This window comes from Aquarana catesbeiana, linkage group LG09 (genome assembly GCF_042186555.1).
Source record: "Aquarana catesbeiana isolate 2022-GZ linkage group LG09, ASM4218655v1, whole genome shotgun sequence".
In the NCBI taxonomy this organism is placed as follows: domain Eukaryota; kingdom Metazoa; phylum Chordata; class Amphibia; order Anura; family Ranidae; genus Aquarana; species Aquarana catesbeiana.
In genome coordinates this window covers 295,090,487-295,099,574 of record NC_133332.1, presented here as the reverse complement: position 1 = coordinate 295,099,574, position 9,088 = coordinate 295,090,487, and positions in this window count along the sequence as shown.

The following is a 9,088-nucleotide window of genomic DNA, read 5'->3' as shown; positions in this document are numbered from 1 at the left end:
CATCTGGCAGCACTTCTACATGCAGACTTGACCAGCGAAGGGGCAGGAACTTGGAAGCTGCCATAACGAGGTCTCTGGGGCCAAACCTGGGACGGTGCCAATGACCGCGCAGGGGTCAAAAGAGGGTTCAGGAGAGGAGGGGGCAGAAGAGGAGGTTGGTGTTGGACCATGGGTACGGGGGAGAGGTGTATAGGGGAACACCAAAACAGGGCTCACTAGATGGGGGGGGTCAGAAGAGAGGGTCGGTGTTGCACCACAGGAAGGGTAGGGGGGAAGAAGTGTATAGGGGAACACCAAAACAGGGTTCAGAAGAGGAGGTCGCTGTTGGTTACTGGCTTCAAAAAAAGCGACTGGTGAGTAAGGGTTTAGTAGGCATATTATTTAGTAGTACCCCTTTTCACTTTCCCCCGATAGCTATCCCTTCTCTCTTTGCCACACCCACTGCCACCTACCACACTTCTATGCACCTCTGTTCAGCAGCTCCATGCTACTATGCTTCACATGCCAACCTCCTCCTTTTCTATGGGGGACCCCAACCTTGCCTGCACCAATCCCTCCATGCTTGGTGAACTGTGTTTCCTATTCAACTCCCCTCCACACAAGCCCTCCCCCAGCTCTACACACCCGGTGCCTCTTGGCCCCGACATCCGGCTCCACCCCTTAAGGGATACTGTGGATACTTTCCTCCCTCAGGGTCTCCTTTGATCGCCACATGTACCAGCCAGCTCCCTTGCTCATTTTTTGAGCCTGCACTATAGGGAATCCGAATTACATTCTCCCACATTCTTGGCACACACCGGTCCAGGGATTCGAACTAGTGACTTCTCGCTTACGAGCCCGGTGCTCAACCACTTGCGCCACCGTCCAAGGTTCTTGTGATGCTTCTGAAAATGCTAGGGCCTTATGTGTTTTTGAGGCAGCCTTAACCACATGCTGAATTTGTTGGGGAAAGTTATTGAATTGCTTTGGCTCAGCAAGAGGGCCTTTGATAAAAAAAGATATGGTGTTTGGCGGTTCTAAGTAATTTTTACAAATTCAGCAGGTGGTTAAGGTTAGATAGGCTGCCTCAAAAACACATGATAAGGCCCCAGCATTTTCAGAAGCCTCACAAGCACCCCGGACGGTGGCGCAAGTGGTAGAGCAATGGGCTCATAAGCGAGAAGTCACAAGTTCAAATCCCTGGACCGGTGTGTGCTAAGAATGTGGGAGAATATAATTCGGTTTCCCTATAGTGCAGGCTCAAAAAAATGAGCAAGGGAGTTGGGTTGTACATGTGGCGGTCAAAAGAGACCTTGAGGGAGGAAAGTATCCACAGTATCCCTTAAGGGAGCGGGTTGTCGGGGCCAAGAGGCACCGGGTGTGTAGAGCTGGAGGAAATAGAATCAGTGGGGGAGGGCTTGTGCGGAGGGGGTTGTCTAGGAAACACAGCTCAACAAGCATGGAGGGATTGGTGCAGACATGGTTGGGGTGCCTCATAGAAAAAGGGAGGAACTTGGTATGTGAAGCATAGTAGCATGGAGCTGCTGAACAGGGGTGCATGCCTAAGGTTGGTTCCATAGAAGTGGGTGTGGCAATGAGCGCAGGGAAAGCTATCAGGGGAAAAATAAAAAGGGGGTTTTGGTGAAAAGGGGTACTACTAAATAATAAGCCTACTAAACACCTACTCACCAGATGCCTTTTCTGAACCCAGTAACGAATGCCGACCTCCTCTTCTGAACCCTGTTTTGGTGTTCCCCTATACACTTCTTCCCCCTACCCTTCCTGTGGTGCAAAACCGACCTCCTCTTCTGCCCCCTCCTCTTCTGCCCCCTCCTTGCCTGAACCCTCTTTTGACCCCTGCACAGTCATTGGCACCGTCCCAGGTTTGGCCCCATAGACCTCGGTATGGCAGCGTCTAAGTTCCTGCCCCTTCGTTGGTCAAGTCTGCATGTAGAAGTGCTGCCAGATGGTCTAGGGAAAATTTAGAAGACTAGTAGGTCCTATGAGATGAAAAGGGACACATCCCTACTCCCCCAAACCCCTTTTTGGTGTTGCCGTACCCACCCAGGCTTCACCTCCCCCCCCCCTTTCTGAACCCCTTATCTGTGTTCCCCCAACTACCTGCTCTTCTCCCCCCACTCTTGCTGAACCCTATTTCAGTGTTCCCCCACCCACCACACTGCTCTTCTCCCCAAACCCATTCTTTGTGTTTTCCTACCCACCCAGGGCCATCTTTAAGGCAGGGCAAAATGGGTCAAAAATGACCAAAATCGCTCCTTCCGGACCTTTTAGCCCAAAATGGCTCCAAAATGACCAAAATCGCACCCCCGGCCCTTTTAGACCAAAACGGGTCAAAAATGACCAAATTTGCACCCCCGGCCCTTTTAGCCCAAAACGGGTCAAAAATGACCAAAATCGCACCCCCGGCCCTTTTAGACCAAAACGGGTCAAAAATGACCAAAATCGCACCCCCGGCCCTTTTAGACCAAAACGGGTCAAAAATGACCAAATTTGCACCCCCGGCCCTTTTAGCCCAAAACGGGTCAAAAATGACCAAAATCGCACCCCCGGCCCTTTTAGCCCAAAACGGGTCAAAAATGGCCAAAATCACACCCCCGGCCCTTTTAGCCCAAAACGGGTCAAAAATGGCCAAAATCGCACCCCCGGCCCTTTTAGCCCAAAACGGGTCAAAAATGGCCAAAATCGCACCCCCGGCCCTTTTAGCCCAAAACGGGTCAAAAATGGCCAAAATCACACCCCCGGCCCTTTTAGCCCAAAACGGGTCAAAAATGAATAAATTCGCACCCCCGGCCCTTTTAGCCCAAAACGGGTCAAAAATTACCAAATTCGCACCCCCGGCCCTTTTAGCCCAAAACGGGTCAAAAATGGCCAAAATCGCACCCCCGGCCCTTTTAGCCCAAAACGGGTCAAAAATGACCAAATTCGCACCCCCGGCCCTTTTAGCCCAAAACGGGTAAAAAAATGGCCAAAATCACACCCCCGGCCCTTTTAGCCCAAAACGGGTAAAAAATGGCCAAAATCGCACCCCCGGCCCTTTCAGCCCAAAACGGGTCAAAAATGACCAAATTCGCACCCCCGGCCCTTTTAGCCCAAAACGGGTAAAAAATGGCCAAAATCGCACCCCCGGCCCTTTTAGCCCAAAACGGGTCAAAAATGACCAAATTCGTACCCCCGGCCCTTTTAGCCCAAAACGGGTCAAAAATGACCAAATTTGCACCCCCGGCCCTTTTGGGTCAAAAATGACCAAAATCGCACCCCCGGCCCTTTTAGCCCAAAACGGGTCAAAAATGGCCAAAATCGCACCCCCGGCCCTTTTAGCCCAAAACGGGTCAAAAATGGCCAAAATCGCACCCCCGGCCCTTTTAGCCCAAAACGGGTCAAAAATGGCCAAAATCGCACCCCCGGCCCTTTTAGCCCAAAACGGGTCAAAAATGGCCAAAATCGCACCCCCGGCCCTTTTAGCCCAAAACGGGTCAAAAATGACCAAAATCGCACCCCCGGCCCTTTAAGCCTAAAACGGGTCAAAAATGACCAAAATCGCACCCCCGGCCCTTTAAGCCTAAAACGGGTCAAAAATGGCCAAAATAGCACCCCCGGCCCTTTTAGCCCAAAAAGGATAAAAAATGACCAAATTCGCACCCCCGGCCCTTTTAGCCCAAAACGGGTCAAAAATGACCAAATTCGCACCCCCGGCCCGTTTAGCCCAAAACGGGTCAAAAATGACCAAATTCGCACCCCCGGCCCTTTTAGCCCAAAACGGGTCAAAAATGGCCAACATCGCACCCCCGGCCCTTTTAGCCCAAAACGGGTCAAAAATGACCAAAATCGCATCACCGGCCCTTTTAGCCGAAAACGGATCAAAAATGACCAAATTCGCACCCCCGGCCCTTTTAGCCCAAAACGGGTCAAAAATGACTAAAATCGCACCCCCGGCCATTTTAGCCCAAAACGGGTCAAAAATGACCAAATTCGCACCCCCGGCCCTTTTAGCCCAAAACGAGTCAAAAATGATCAAAATCGCACCCCCGGCCCTTTTCGCCCAAAACGGGTCAAAAATGACTAAAATCGCACCCCCGGCCCTTTTAGCCCAAAACGGGTCAAAAATGACCAAATTCGCACCCCCGGCCCTTTTAGCCCAAAACGGGTAAAAAAATGGCCAAAATCGCACCCCCGGCCCTTTTAGCCCAAAACGGGTAAAAAATGGCCAAAATCGCACCCCCGGCCCTTTTAGCCCAAAACGGGTCAAAAATGACCAAATTCGCACCCCGGCCCTTTTAGCCCAAAACGGGTCAAAAATGGCCAACATCGCACCCCCGGCCCTTTTAGCTCAAAACGAGTCAAAAATGGCCAAAATCGCATCCCCGGCCCTTTTAGCCCAAAACGGGTCAAAAATGACCAAAATCGCATCACCGGCCCTTTTAGCCCAAAACGGGTCAAAAATGACCAAATTCGCACCCCCGGCCCTTTTAGCCCAAAACGAGTCAAAAATGACCAAAATCGCACCCCCGGCCCTTTTCGCCCAAAACGGGTCAAAAATGACTAAAATCGCACCCCCGGACCTTTTAGCCCAAAACGGGTCAAAAATGACCAAATTCGCACCCCCGGCCCTTTTAGCCCAAAACGGGTCAAAAATGACCAAAATCGCACCCCCGGCCCTTTTAGCCCAAAACGGGTCAAAAATGACCAAATTCGCACCCCCGGCCCTTTTAGCCCAAAACGGATCAAAAATGACCAAATTTGCACCCCTGGCCCTTTTAGCCCAAAACCGGTCAAAAATGACTAAAATCGCACCCCCGGCCCTTTTAGCCCAAAACGGGTCAAAAATGACCAAAATCGCACCCCCGGCCCTTTTAGACCAAAACTACCAAAATCGCACCCCCGGCCCTTTTAGCCCAAAACGGGTCAAAAATGACCAAATTTGCACCCCCGGCCCTTTTGGGTCAAAAATGACCAAAATCGCACCCCCGGCCCTTTTAGCCCAAAACGGGTCAAAAATGGCCAAAATCGCACCCCCGGCCCTTTTAGCCCAAAACGGGTCAAAAATGGCCAAAATCGCACCCCCGGCCCTTTTAGCCCAAAACGGGTCAAAAATGACCAAAATCGCACCCCCGGCCCTTTAAGCCTAAAACGGGTCAAAAATGACCAAAATCGCACCCCCGGCCCTTTAAGCCTAAAACGGGTCAAAAATGGCCAAAATAGCACCCCCGGCCCTTTTAGCCCAAAATGGGTCAAAAATGGCCAAAATCGCACCCCCTGCCCTTTTAGCCCAAAAAGGATAAAAAATGACCAAATTCGCACCCCCGGCCCGTTTAGCCCAAAACGGGTCAAAAATGACCAAATTCGCACCCCCGGCCCTTTTAGCCCAAAACGGGTCAAAAATGACCAAAATCGCATCACCGGCCCTTTTAGCCGAAAACGGATCAAAAATGACCAAATTCGCACCCCCGGCCCTTTTAGCCCAAAACGGGTCAAAAATGACTAAAATCGCACCCCCGGCCATTTTAGCCCAAAACGGGTCAAAAAGGACCAAATTCGCACCCCCGGCCCTTTTAGCCCAAAACGAGTCAAAAATGACCAAAATCGCACCCCCGGCCCTTTTCGCCCAAAACGGGTCAAAAATGACTAAAATCGCACCCCCGGCCCTTTTAGCCCAAAACGAGTAAAAAATGACCAAAATCGCACCCCCGGCCCTTTTCGCCCAAAACGGGTCAAAAATGACTAAAATCGCACCCCCGGCCCTTTTAGCCCAAAACGGGTCAAAAATGACCAAAATCGCACCCCCGGCCCTTTTAGCCCAAAATGGGTCAAAAATGACTAAAATCGCACCCCCGGCCCTTTTAGCCCAAAGCGGGTCAAAAATGACCAAAATCGCACCCCCGGCCCTTTTAGCCCAAAACGGGTCAAAAATGACCAAATTCGCACCCCCGGCCCTTTTAGCCCAAAACGGGTAAAAAAATGGCCAAAATCGCACCCCCGGCCCTTTTAGCCCAAAACGGGTAAAAAATGGCCAAAATCGCACCCCCGGCCCTTTTAGCCCAAAACGGGTCAAAAATGACCAAATTCGCACCCCGGCCCTTTTAGCCCAAAACGGGTCAAAAATGGCCAAAATCGCATCCCCGGCCCTTTTAGCCCAAAACGGGTCAAAAATGACCAAAATCGCATCACCGGCCCTTTTAGCCGAAAACGGATCAAAAATGACCAAATACGCACCCCCGGCCCTTTTAGCCCAAAACGGGTCAAAAATGACTAAAATCGCACCCCCGGCCCTTTTAGCCCAAAACGGGTCAAAAATGACCAAATTCGCACCCCCGGCCCTTTTCGCCCAAAACGGGTCAAAAATGACTAAAATCGCACCCCCGGACCTTTTAGCCCAAAACGGGTCAAAAATGACCAAATTCGCACCCCCGGCCCTTTTAGCCCAAAACGGGTCAAAAATGACCAAAATCGCACCCCCGGCCCTTTTAGCCCAAAACGGGTCAAAAATGACCAAATTCGCACCCCCGGCCCTTTTAGCCCAAAACGGATCAAAAATGACCAAATTTGCACCCCTGGCCCTTTTAGCCCAAAACCGGTCAAAAATGACTAAAATCGCACCCCCGGCCCTTTTAGCCCAAAACGGGTCAAAAATGACCAAAATCGCACCCCCGGCCCTTTTAGACCAAAACTACCAAAATCGCACCCCCGGCCCTTTTAGCCCAAAACGGGTCAAAAATGACCAAATTTGCACCCCCGGCCCTTTTAGCCCAAAACGGGTCAAAAATGACCAAAATCGCACCCCCGGCCCTTTTAGACCAAAACGGGTCAAAAATGACCAAATTTGCACCCCCGGCCCTTTTAGCCCAAAACGGGTCAAAAATGACCAAATTTGCACCCCCGGCCCTTTTAGCCCAAAACGGGTCAAAAATGACCAAAATCGCACCCCCGGCCCTTTTTGCCGAAAACGGATCAAAAATGACCAAATTCGCACCCCCGGCCCTTTTAGCCCAAAACGGGTCAAAAATGACCAAATTCGCACACCCGGCCCGTTTAGCCCAAAACGGGTCAAAAATGACCAAATTCGCACCCCCGGCCCTTTTAGCCCAAAACGGGTCAAAAATGACCAAATTCGCACCCCCGGCCCGTTTAGCCCAAAACGGGTAAAAAAATGGCCAAAATCGCACCCCCGGCCCTTTTAGCCCAAAACGGGTAAAAAATGGCCAAAATCGCACCCCCGGCCCTTTTAGCCCAAAACGGGTCAAAAATGACCAAATTCGAAACGGGTCAAAAATGGCCAACATCGCACCCCCGGCCCTTTTAGCCCAAAACGAGTCAAAAATGGCCAAAATCGCATCCCCGGCCCTTTTAGCCCAAAACGGGTCAAAAATGACCAAAATCGCATCACCGGCCCTTTTAGCCGAAAACGGATCAAAAATGACCAAATACGCACCCCCGGCCCTTTTAGCCCAAAACGGGTCAAAAATGACCAAATTCGCACCCCCGGCCCTTTTAGCCCAAAACGGGTCAAAAATGACTAAAATCGCACCCCCGGCCCTTTTAGCCCAAAACGGGTCAAAAATGACCAAATTCGCACCCCCGGCCCTTTTAGCCCAAAACGGGTAAAAAATGGCCAAAATCGCACCCCCGGCCCTTTTAGCCCAAAACGGGTCAAAAATGACCAAATTCGCACCCCCGGCCCTTTTAGCCCAAAACGGGTCAAAAATGGCCAAAATCGCACCCCTGGCCCTTTTAGCCCAAAATGGGTCAAAAATGGCCAAAATCGCACCCCCGGCCCTTTTAGCCCAAAACGGGTAAAAAATGACCAAAATCGCACCCCCGGCCCTTTAAGCCTAAAACGGGTCAAAAATGACCAAAATCGCACCCCCGGCCCTTTTAGCCCAAAACGGGTCAAAAATGGCCAAAATAGCACCCCCGGCCCTTTTAGCCCAAAACGGGTCAAAAATGGCCAAAATCGCACCCCCGGCCCTTTTAGCCCAAAACGGATCAAAAATGACCATATTCGCACCTCCGGCCCTTTTAGCCCAAAACGGGTCAAAAATGACCAAATTTGCACCCCTGGCCCTTTTAGCCCAAAACGGGTCAAAAATGACCAAAATCGCACCCCCGGCCCTTTTAGCCCAAAACGGGTCAAAAATGGCCAAAATCGCATCACCGGCCCTTTTAGCCGAAAACGGATCAAAAATGACCAAATTCGCACCCCCGGCCCTTTTAGCCCAAAACCGGTCAAAAATGACTAAAATCGCACCCCCGGCCCTTTTAGCCCAAAACGGGTCAAAAATGACCAAAATCGCACCCCCGGCCCTTTTAGACCAAAACGACCAAAATCGCACCCCCGGCCCTTTTAGCCCAAAACGGGTCAAAAATGACCAAATTTGCACCCCAGGCCCTTTTAGCCCAAAACGGGTCAAAAATGACCAAAATCGCACCCCCGGCCCTTTTAGACCAAAACGGGTCAAAAATGACCAAATTTGCACCCCCGGCCCTTTTAGCCCAAAACGGGTCAAAAATGACCAAAATCGCACCCCCGGCCCTTTTAGAACAAAACGGGTCAAAAATGACCAAATTTGCACCCCCGGCCCTTTTAGCCCAAAACGGGTCAAAAATGACCAAAATCGCACCCCCGGCCCTTTTAGCCCAAAACGGGTAAAAAAATGGCCAAAATCGCACCCCCGGCCCTTTTAGCCCAAAACGGGTAAAAAATGGCCAAAATCGCACCCCCGGCCCTTTTAGCCCAAAACGGGTCAAAAATGACCAAATTTGCACCCCCGGCCCTTTTAGCCCAAAACGGGTCAAAAATGACCAAAATCGCACCCCCGGCCCTTTTAGAACAAAACGGGTCAAAAATGACCAAATTTGCACCCCCGGCCCTTTTAGCCCAAAACTGGTCAAAAATGACCAAATTTGCACCCCCGGCCCTTTTAGCCCAAAACGGGTCAAAAATGACCAAAATCGCACCCCCGGCCCTTTTAGCCCAAAACGGGTAAAAAAATGGCCAAAATCGCACCCCCGGCCCTTTTAGCCCAAAACGGGTAAAAAATGGCCAAAATCGCACCCCCGGCCCTTTTAGCCCAAAACGGGTCAAAAATGACCA